Source organism: Gorilla gorilla, chromosome 5, assembly GCF_029281585.2.
Source record: "Gorilla gorilla gorilla isolate KB3781 chromosome 5, NHGRI_mGorGor1-v2.1_pri, whole genome shotgun sequence".
NCBI classification, from domain to species: Eukaryota; Metazoa; Chordata; class Mammalia; order Primates; family Hominidae; genus Gorilla; species Gorilla gorilla.
In genome coordinates this window covers 60740736-60749807 of record NC_073229.2, presented here as the reverse complement: position 1 = coordinate 60749807, position 9072 = coordinate 60740736, and positions in this window count along the sequence as shown.

The following is a 9072-nucleotide window of genomic DNA, read 5'->3' as shown; positions in this document are numbered from 1 at the left end:
ATGTCAGTGTTAATTCAAGCTGAGAGCTTGGGGAGAGCCTGCCTCCATTGAGATAAATGCATATCTGATTGCTTCCTTTGGAGAGACTAATCAGAAACTCAAAAGAACGCAACCCTTTGTCTCCCACCTGTGATCTGAAAGCCCCCAAGCCTCCTCACCTCCAGTTGTCCCATCTTTCTGGACCAAAACAATGTTTGTTTTACATATGGTTTAGTTTTTGTTTTTTCAGATGGAGTCTCCCTCTGTCGCCCAGGCTGGAATGAGTGGTGCCATCTCGGCTCACTGCAACCTCCGCCTCCTGGGTTCAAGTTGCCAGAAATGCTTGTTCCCTGGAGGCTGGGTGCGGTGGCTCATGCCTGTAATCCCAGCACTTTGGGAGGTCGAGGTAGGCAGAACACCGGAGGTCGGGAGTTCGAGACCAGCCTCACCAACATGGAGAAACCCCGTCTCTACTAAAAATGCAAAAAATTAGCTGAGCGTGGTGGCGCCTGCCTGTAATCCCAGCTACTCAGGAGGCTGAGGCAGGAGAACCGCTTGAACCCGCGAGGGGGAGGTTGCGGTGAACCGAGATCACACCATTGCACTCCAGCTGGGCAACAAGAATGAAACTCCGTTTCAAAAAAAAAAAATTGGCCGGGCACAGTGGCTCACGCCTGTAATCCCAACACTTTCGGAGGCCGAAGCGGGCAGATCACGAGGTCAGGAGATTGAGACCATTCTGGCTAACACGGTGAAACCCCGTCTCTAATAAGAATACAAAACAACAACAACAACAACAACAAATTTAGCTGGGTGTGGTGGCACGCGCCTGATATCCCAGCTACTCAGGAGGCTGAGGCAGCAGAATGGTGTGAACCCGGTCGGCAGAGCTTGCACTGAGCCGAGATCGCGCCACTGCACTCCAGCCTGGGTGACAGAGCGAGACTCCATCTCAAAAAAATAAATAAATAAATTTTTAAAAAAATTAAAAAAGACTTTTCGCCATCTTTTGTCTTTCTGTGGAGCTGTCGCCATGAAGGTCGAGCTGTGCAGTTTTAGCGGGTACAAGATCTACCCCGGACACGGGAGGCGCTACGCCAGGACCGACGGGAAGGTTTTCCAGTTTCTTAATGCGAAATGCGAGTCGGCGTTCCTTTCCAAGAGGAATCCTCGGCAGATAAACTGGACTGTCCTCTACAGAAGGAAGCACAAAAAGGGACAGTCGGAAGAAATTCAAAAGAAAAGAACCCGCCGAGCAGTCAAATTCCAGAGGGCCATTACTGGTGCATCTCTTGCTGATATAATGGCCAAGAGGAATCAGAAACTTGAAGTTAGAAAGGCTCAACGAGAACAAGCTATCAGGGCTGCTAAGGAAGCAAAAAAGGCTAAGCAAGCATCTAAAAAGGCTGCAATGGCTGCTGCTAAAGCTGGAGTGCAATGGCACGATCTCAGCTCACCGCAACCTCTGCCTCCTGGGTTCAAGCGGTTCTCCTGCCTCAGCCTCCCAAGTGGCTGGGATTACAGGCATGTGCCACCATGCCTGGCTGGTTTTGTATTTTTAGTAGAGGCGTGGTTTCTTCGTGGGCAGGCTGGTCTCGAACTCCCGACCTCAGGTGATCTGCCTGCCTCGGCCTCCCAAAGTGCTGGGATTGCAGGCGTGCACCACCACGCCCAGCCTGAGATTTACATACTTAAGATGTGATAAAATAGTAGTAATCAAAACTTTCATGTGAAGAATAGGCTTCTACTTCTACAGAAAGGTCATTTTTACCTGCCAACCTGTGCCAAGTTGCAAGGATGCAACTGGACAAATCAGAGTCCTCTTTAGGGAAACATGATTTTACACAGAATACTAGGTGAGGGTATATAGTCAATGTCAACATTTTCCTCCATCACTATCCTATCCAAGGTGATAGAATTTTTTTTTCTAGTGCATGTTACATTCAGACGTCCAAGTGTTACAGGTAAAATGAGTAAGTCCTTTTGAGAACCTGAAAATGTAAACTAAAATCAATATAAGAAATATGTAGGCCGGGCGCGGTGGCTCACGCCTGTAATCCCAGCACTTTGGGAGGCCGAGGTGGGCGGATCACGAGGTCGGGAGATCGAGACCATCCTGGCTAACACGGTGAAACCCCGTCTTTACTGAGAATACAAAAAATTAGCTGGGCGTGGTGGCGGGCGCCTGTGGTCCCAGCTGCTTGGGAGGCTGAGGCAGGAGAATGGTGTGAACCCTGGGGGACGGAGCCTGCGGTGAGCCGAGATCGCGCCGCTGCACTCCAACCTGGGCGACAGTGAGACTCTGTCTCAAAAAAAAAAAATATGTAAAATACAGGCTTTTGCTCATAAAAGCAAAATGTTAAGATTTTGCACTGGGAAGAGTCATTTTTTGTAATAATGTTTTATTTAGGGAATTACTGGGAAAATAAAGTCATTATACCCAACTTGAATGTAAAGCTATGCTTGCTAATTTTTGGAGAATAAAATATCTGGGCTAAATGTTGGCTTTTAATAAAGTGGAGCTGCCCATTGTCATTACCCTTGGGTCTTAGGTAACCTGGGACCCAGAAGAAGCTAGAAATAAACACTACCTGTTCTCACTACAACAAGTTTAGCTTTACTCAGGAAGACAATTTGACCACTGGGAAAGCATTTTATTAAAACATTTGTTTCTATTGGCCCAAAGGATAATGCGTGCATCAGTAGGCTTCTCAGTGCTTACAGGTGGTGTTTTGGCAAAAACTGAGTGGAAGGATTTTTTTAACTCTTCTACAACCTAGCTGTATTGTTTGCAGATTTGAATGTATTCACTTAATATATTAAATGTTTAATATTAAATATTAAAAAAATTAAAAAAGAAATGTTTGTTCCCCAGTGCCGTAAAGAAATAGCACTTGAACATAAATTCAATTTCCTCAGGAAGGCCATTTTTACTTTCTGCAGAAAGGGTACCCTCGCCAGCAGTTTTGCCATGAGAGTACACTGAACAAAGGAGACAGGGTCATTTATAACCTGACGCGTCCACCCTACTGCTGTGTCCGGTTTCCATTGGCTGGAATGGGACTTCACATTTTGTATTTGTCCCGATTGGCTAGCAACTTAGAACTTTTAAAAGAGGCAAAGGCAGAGGAGAACAAAGGAAGGAGGAAGTAACTTGTGGAATGCTGAGAAAGGTAAAAACACCTTCAAATAAGGATGAGGAACAGGCTATGACCTAATGTTTGTTTGGACCAGTATAAGCATGCCAGGGCAAATATTTAGGCTACATTGTGGGACCTAAGAACATAAAGTACATTGATTTCTTTATTATGGCTTGCAGATATTTAAGAATGTTACCACAGATCTTTGAATAAATTTTGCTTCTAAGAGAAGTTACTATTTATTCCTAATTAGATGGGGAGGAAAGTCTTTGAAGAGGAACCTCTACTTTTTATAATAGCGATTCTCCTACCTCAGCCTCCCAAGTATACAGGTGCTCGCCACCACACCTGGCTAATTTTTATATTTTTAGTAGAGACGCGGTTTCACCATGTTGGACAAGCTGGTATCTAACTCCTGACCTCAGGTGATCCGCCCGCCTCAGCCTCTCAAAGTGCTGGGATCACAGGCATGAGCCACTGCACCTGGCCGAGGATGGCATCTTTGATGTGAATAAGTTTTTCCCAAATTCACAGATTAAGACTTCTACTGTCATAAAACTCTTATCTTTCAATATTTGTTCTTGCTTATGCCTCTATGAACAATAAAAGTGGAAAAGGCATCTGTTATGTGCACTAATGGGATGTACTTTTATTTGTGAAGGAGTTTGCAGCCAACCTTATACATGGATAACTTTATACTTTAATAGATAAAAAATGAAGGCCCAGTGCAGGTAAAAAACTTTAATGGGTCCGGGCACGGTGGCTTACGCCTGTAATCCCAGCACTTTGGGAGGCCGAGGCAGGCGGATCACCTGAAGTCAGGAGGTTGAGACCAGTCTAGCCAATGTGGTGAAACCCCGTCTCTACTGAAAAATATATATATATACATAAAAATTAGCTGGGCATGGTGGTGCGCCTGTAATCCCAGCTACTCGGGAGGCTGAGGCATGAGAATTACTTGAACCCGGGAGGCAGAGGTTGCAGTGAGCCAAGATGGTGCCATTGCACTCTAGCCTGGGCAACAAAAGCGAAACTTCGTCTCAAAAAAAAAAAGTATCCCTCATGATGGGTTCTATAGCAAATTCTACTGTAAAGGCTACAGTTATACAATAGACTTTAAATTCTCTTGTGAAAGTTATGATAGAATTGGCTAAACAGAGAAGTATCTGTGCAGCTGCTGGCACTTGTAGCCTACGGAGAAATACATCACATGAAGATTATAGAAATATAGTGGTAGGGGATTAACAAAGAGACTGCTTAGTCAAGTGACTAAACTTTTTTTTTTTTTTTTTGAGACGGAGTTTTGCTCTTGTTGCCCAGGCTGGAGTGCAATGGCACGATCTCGGCTCACCGCAAACTCTGCCTCCCGGGTTCAAGCGATTCTCCTGCCTCAGCCTCCCGAGTAGCTGGGACTACAGGCATGCACCACCACGCCTGGCTAATTTTGTGTTTTTAGTAGAGACGGGGTTTCACCATGTTGGTCAGGCTGGTCTTGAACTCCCGACCTCAGGTGATCTGCCCGTCTCGGCCTCCCAAAGTGCTGGGATTACAGACGTGAGCCACCACGCCCGGCCATGAGTAAACTCTTTATCTAGTTCATTCTTTGATCTATGTGATTTTAGGTGGTTTGGTTTATGGGGAACCTGGGTAAGGAGCATACTCCAAACTCTTGGTATCATCCTCCCGATAGTCATAATAATAGTCTCCCTGGTGCGCTCTATTCTCTCAAAGGTTTTAAATGCTTGCGTGCAGCCATCTCTAGAATGTCAAATGGTCTCTTTTCAACTGGAATAACAGGAGCTAAAAAAATGTGCAACCATAAGGACACTGTAAGCTATAAATGATGTGCTGAGATAGGAAACCCAAAATGATGGTAACTGAGAGTGGCGCTAAGTCCCTAAGGTTTGGTCACACTCTCACTTAAATGACAGCCTAACCAAAAAGGGGTAATTTTTTAAACAAAATTATGGAAGGCCATTGTTTTGGACTAGGCTCATGCACTAGGCCTCAACAAACCAAATCAAAATGGAGTCGCTCATGCTAGGACTTTAAGGAAACACATGATTCTAAAACAGACCAAGTTTTTTTTCTCCTGCAAATCTCTATGACAAACCTTTCTTTTTTTTTTTTTCTGAGACGGAGTCTCACTCCCTCGCCCCCAGACTGGAGTGCAGTGGCTCAATCTCAGCTCATTGCAACCTCCACTTCCCAGGTTCAAGCAACTCTCCTGCCTCAGCCTCCTGAGTAGCTAGGATTACAGGCGTGCACCACCCCGCCCGGCTAATTTTTTTGTATTTAGTAGAGACAGGGTTTCACTATGTTGGCCAGGCTGATCCTGAACTCCTGACCTCGTGATCTGCCTGCCTCGGCCTCCCAAAGTGCTGGGATTACAGGCGTAAGCCACTGCGCCTGGTCAATATAACAAACATTTCTAACAGCATAGGTATCCACCCTCTGCAGTTCCCATTAAATATTTTAACCAAATTCATTTCCTCTTGCCTAGAGACCATCAAGCTTCAGCTGATCATGCAACAAAGGTTCCAGCCAGTTCCAGGTGAAGACACCACCCCTGGCCATCAAAAAGCTACCCTGCCTCCACTAGACAGAGCAGGGTGAGAGTTCCATGATCCCTAATAGGTGGGGACCATCCCCCAAGCCAGCATGAAGCAGTTACAGAAAAAAGACCATCTGTCCCTCTGCCTCCCATAAAGATTTATGGGGATCACATCTCAGGGGGCAGATGAGGCAGGAAAATAGGGTCTGGAGGCAGGTAACATAAGGCCAATTCACACTTCATCTATAACAGGAAATATCCTCTCCTTAGGGCATACATCGTTAATAACTTTGCAATTGTAACTTTACTTCATCTTCTTCATTTACATAGGGCATTCCCCAAGTAGAGGGTATTTAAACTCACAAAAATTTTGTAACAGGGCCTTTGAGCCCCTATGCTCATTCTTGCTCCCACACTGTGGAGTGTACTTTCATTGTCTTTTTTTTTTTTTTTTTTTTTTTTGGGATGGAGTCTCGCTCTGTCGCCCAGGCTGGAGTGCAGTGGCGCAATCTTGGCTCACTGCAACCTCCACCTCCTGGGTTCACACCATTCTGCCTCAGTCTCCCAAGTAGCTGGGACTACAGGTGCCCGCCACCACGCCTGGCTAATTTTTTTGTATTTTTAGTAGAGATGGGGTTTCACCGTGTTAGCCAGGATGGTCTCAATCTCCTGATCTTGTGATCGGCCCGCCTCAGCCTCCCAAAGTGCTGGGATTACAGGCGTGAGCCACCGCGCCCAGCTCATTTTCAATAAAACCCTTCATTACTTCCTTGTTTGTGCATTTTGTCCAATTGTTTGTTCAAGATGCCAAGAACCTGGACACCCTCCACCATTAACACATGGACAAAGTCCAGGGCCGGGAATGGGGGTGCTTGGTGTCCTTGCTATTCTTTATTTATTTTTTTTGAGATGGAGTTTCGCTCTTGTTGCCCAGGCTGGAGTGCAATGGCACGATCCTGGCTGACTGCAAACTCCACCTCCTGGGTTCAGGCGGTTCTCCTGCCTCAGCCTCCCGAGTAGCTGGGATTACAGGCATGCACCACCACACCCAGCTAATTTTTTTGTATCTGATCCTACAGATGCATCTTTGGCAACAGGTTTAGAAAGCCTGGATTGGGGCCGGGCATGGTGGCTCATGCCTGTAATCCCAGCATTTTGGGAGGCTGAGGCGGACGGATCACCTGAGGTCAGGAGTTTGAGACCAGCCTGGCCAACATGGTGAAACATCATCTCTACTAAAAAATACAAAAATTAGCTGGGCGTGGTAGCAGGCACCTGTAATCCTAACTACTCAGAAGTCTAAGGCAGGGAGATTTGCTTGAACCTGGGAAGCAGAAGTTGCAGTGAGCTGAGATTGTGCCACTGCACTCCAGCCTAGGTGACAGAGTGAGAATTTGTCTAAAAAAAAAAAAAAAAAGCCTGAATTGGAGAATTATAAGTAAATCCACTCTTTATTTTACAGAATATTCTGGGGAAAATTTACTCCACTACCCTTAGATTTTTTTTTTTTTTAATCTCATGTTAAATTAATTATCTTGTCTGGGCATGGTGGCTCATACCTGTAATCCCAGCACTTTGGGAGGCCAAGCGGGGCAGATCACTTGAGGTCAGGAGTTCCAGACCACCCTGGCCAACATGGCAAAGCCCTGTCTCTACTAAAAATACAAAAAAATTAGCCGGGCATGGTGGCACGCGCCTGTAGTCCCAGCTACTTGGGAGGGTGAGGTACAAGAATCACTTGAACTGAGGCGGCAGAGGTTGCAGTGAGCTGAGATCAAGCCACTGCACTGCAGCCTCGGTGACAGAGTAAGATTCCGTCAAGTGATTCTCCTGCCTCAGCCTCCTAAGTAGCTGGGATTACAGGCATACGCCAACACACCCAGCTAATTTTTTTATATTTTCAGTAGAGATGGCGTTTCACCATGTTGGCCAGGCTGGTCTCGAACTCCTGACCTCGTGATCTGCCCGGCTCGCTTCCCAAAGTGCTGGGATTACAGGCTTGAGCCACCTTGCCCGGCCTTAAACATGCATTCTTGGTCGGGAGCGGTGGCTCACACCTGTAATCCCAGCACTTTTGGGGGCCGAGGTGGGCGGATCACTTGAGGTCAGGAGTTGGAGACCAGCCTGGCCAACATGGTGAAACCCTGTCTCTACTGAAAAGACAAAAATTAGCTGGGCGTGGTGGCAGGCGCCTGTAATCCCAACTACTTGGGAGGCTGAGGCAGGAGAATCGCTTGAACCCAGGAGGCAGAGGTTGCAGTGAGCCGAGATTGTGCCATTGTACTCCAGCCTGGATGACTGAGGGAGACTCTGCCTCAAAAAAAAAAAAGAAAAAGAAAAAGAAAAAAAGTCTGGAGAATGAAGAGTGATTGGAATAATAACCAAGATGATACGGGAATAATTTCTTTGTCACTGTCTACAAATAGATTGGCTATATATACAATATTTGAAATGTTACGTGGCTTATGGCAGTTTATTATTTTTCCCTTTATTATTACTTTCTTTTCCATTTGCTTTGTGTGGGAAAGGAATGCTAAAGGAGGTAGCAGGGTCACTCCTTTTTAAAATTTAATTTTTTTTTTTTTTAAACAGGGTCTTGCTTTGTCGCCTAGGCTGGAACCCAGTGGTGTGATCATAGCTCACTGCAGCCTCGAACTTGCAGGCTCAAGCGATCTTCCCACCTCAGCCTCTTGAGTAGCTGCCATTATGGGGGTGCGCCACCATGCCTGGCTAATTTTTTTTTTTTTTTTTTGGTATGTCTGTGTCACCCAAGCTTGTCTCCAACTCCTGGGCTCAAGCGATCCTCTTGCCTCAGCCTCCCAAAGTGCTGGGATTACAGGCATAAACCACCTCGCCCGGCATGTTTGAACTTTTCTTTACATATTATTCGTTGATATTTCATTAGGTAGAATATTGTATCTAATTATATCTATTATATCTTCTTTAATTATTGCCAAAATGTACCAAATAATTGCAATCCTTCATCTACAAATTGTCCATGTCCTGCCCACTAAAATATATTAAAACTGCTTTTTATTTTACTTAATTCGTCTCCATAAATTTTATTTTATTTTTGTAGAGACAGTCTCACTTTGTTATCCAGGCTGGTCTCAAACTCCTGGGCTCAAGCAATCCACCTGCCTCGGTTTCCCAAAGTACTGGGATTACAGGCATGACCACCATGCCTGGCCATCTCTCTGTAAATTTTAGATGCTCTGGGCCATGGAAAAGATCACAGAATATAAATCAATTTACTGTTTGACTTCACTGAAAATAAGAATAGGTCCAGCCTGGCCAACATGGTGAAATCCTGTCTCTACTAAAAATACAAAAATTAGCCGGGTGTGGTGGTGCACACCTGTAATCAGCTACTCAGGAAGCTGAGGCAGGAGAATCACT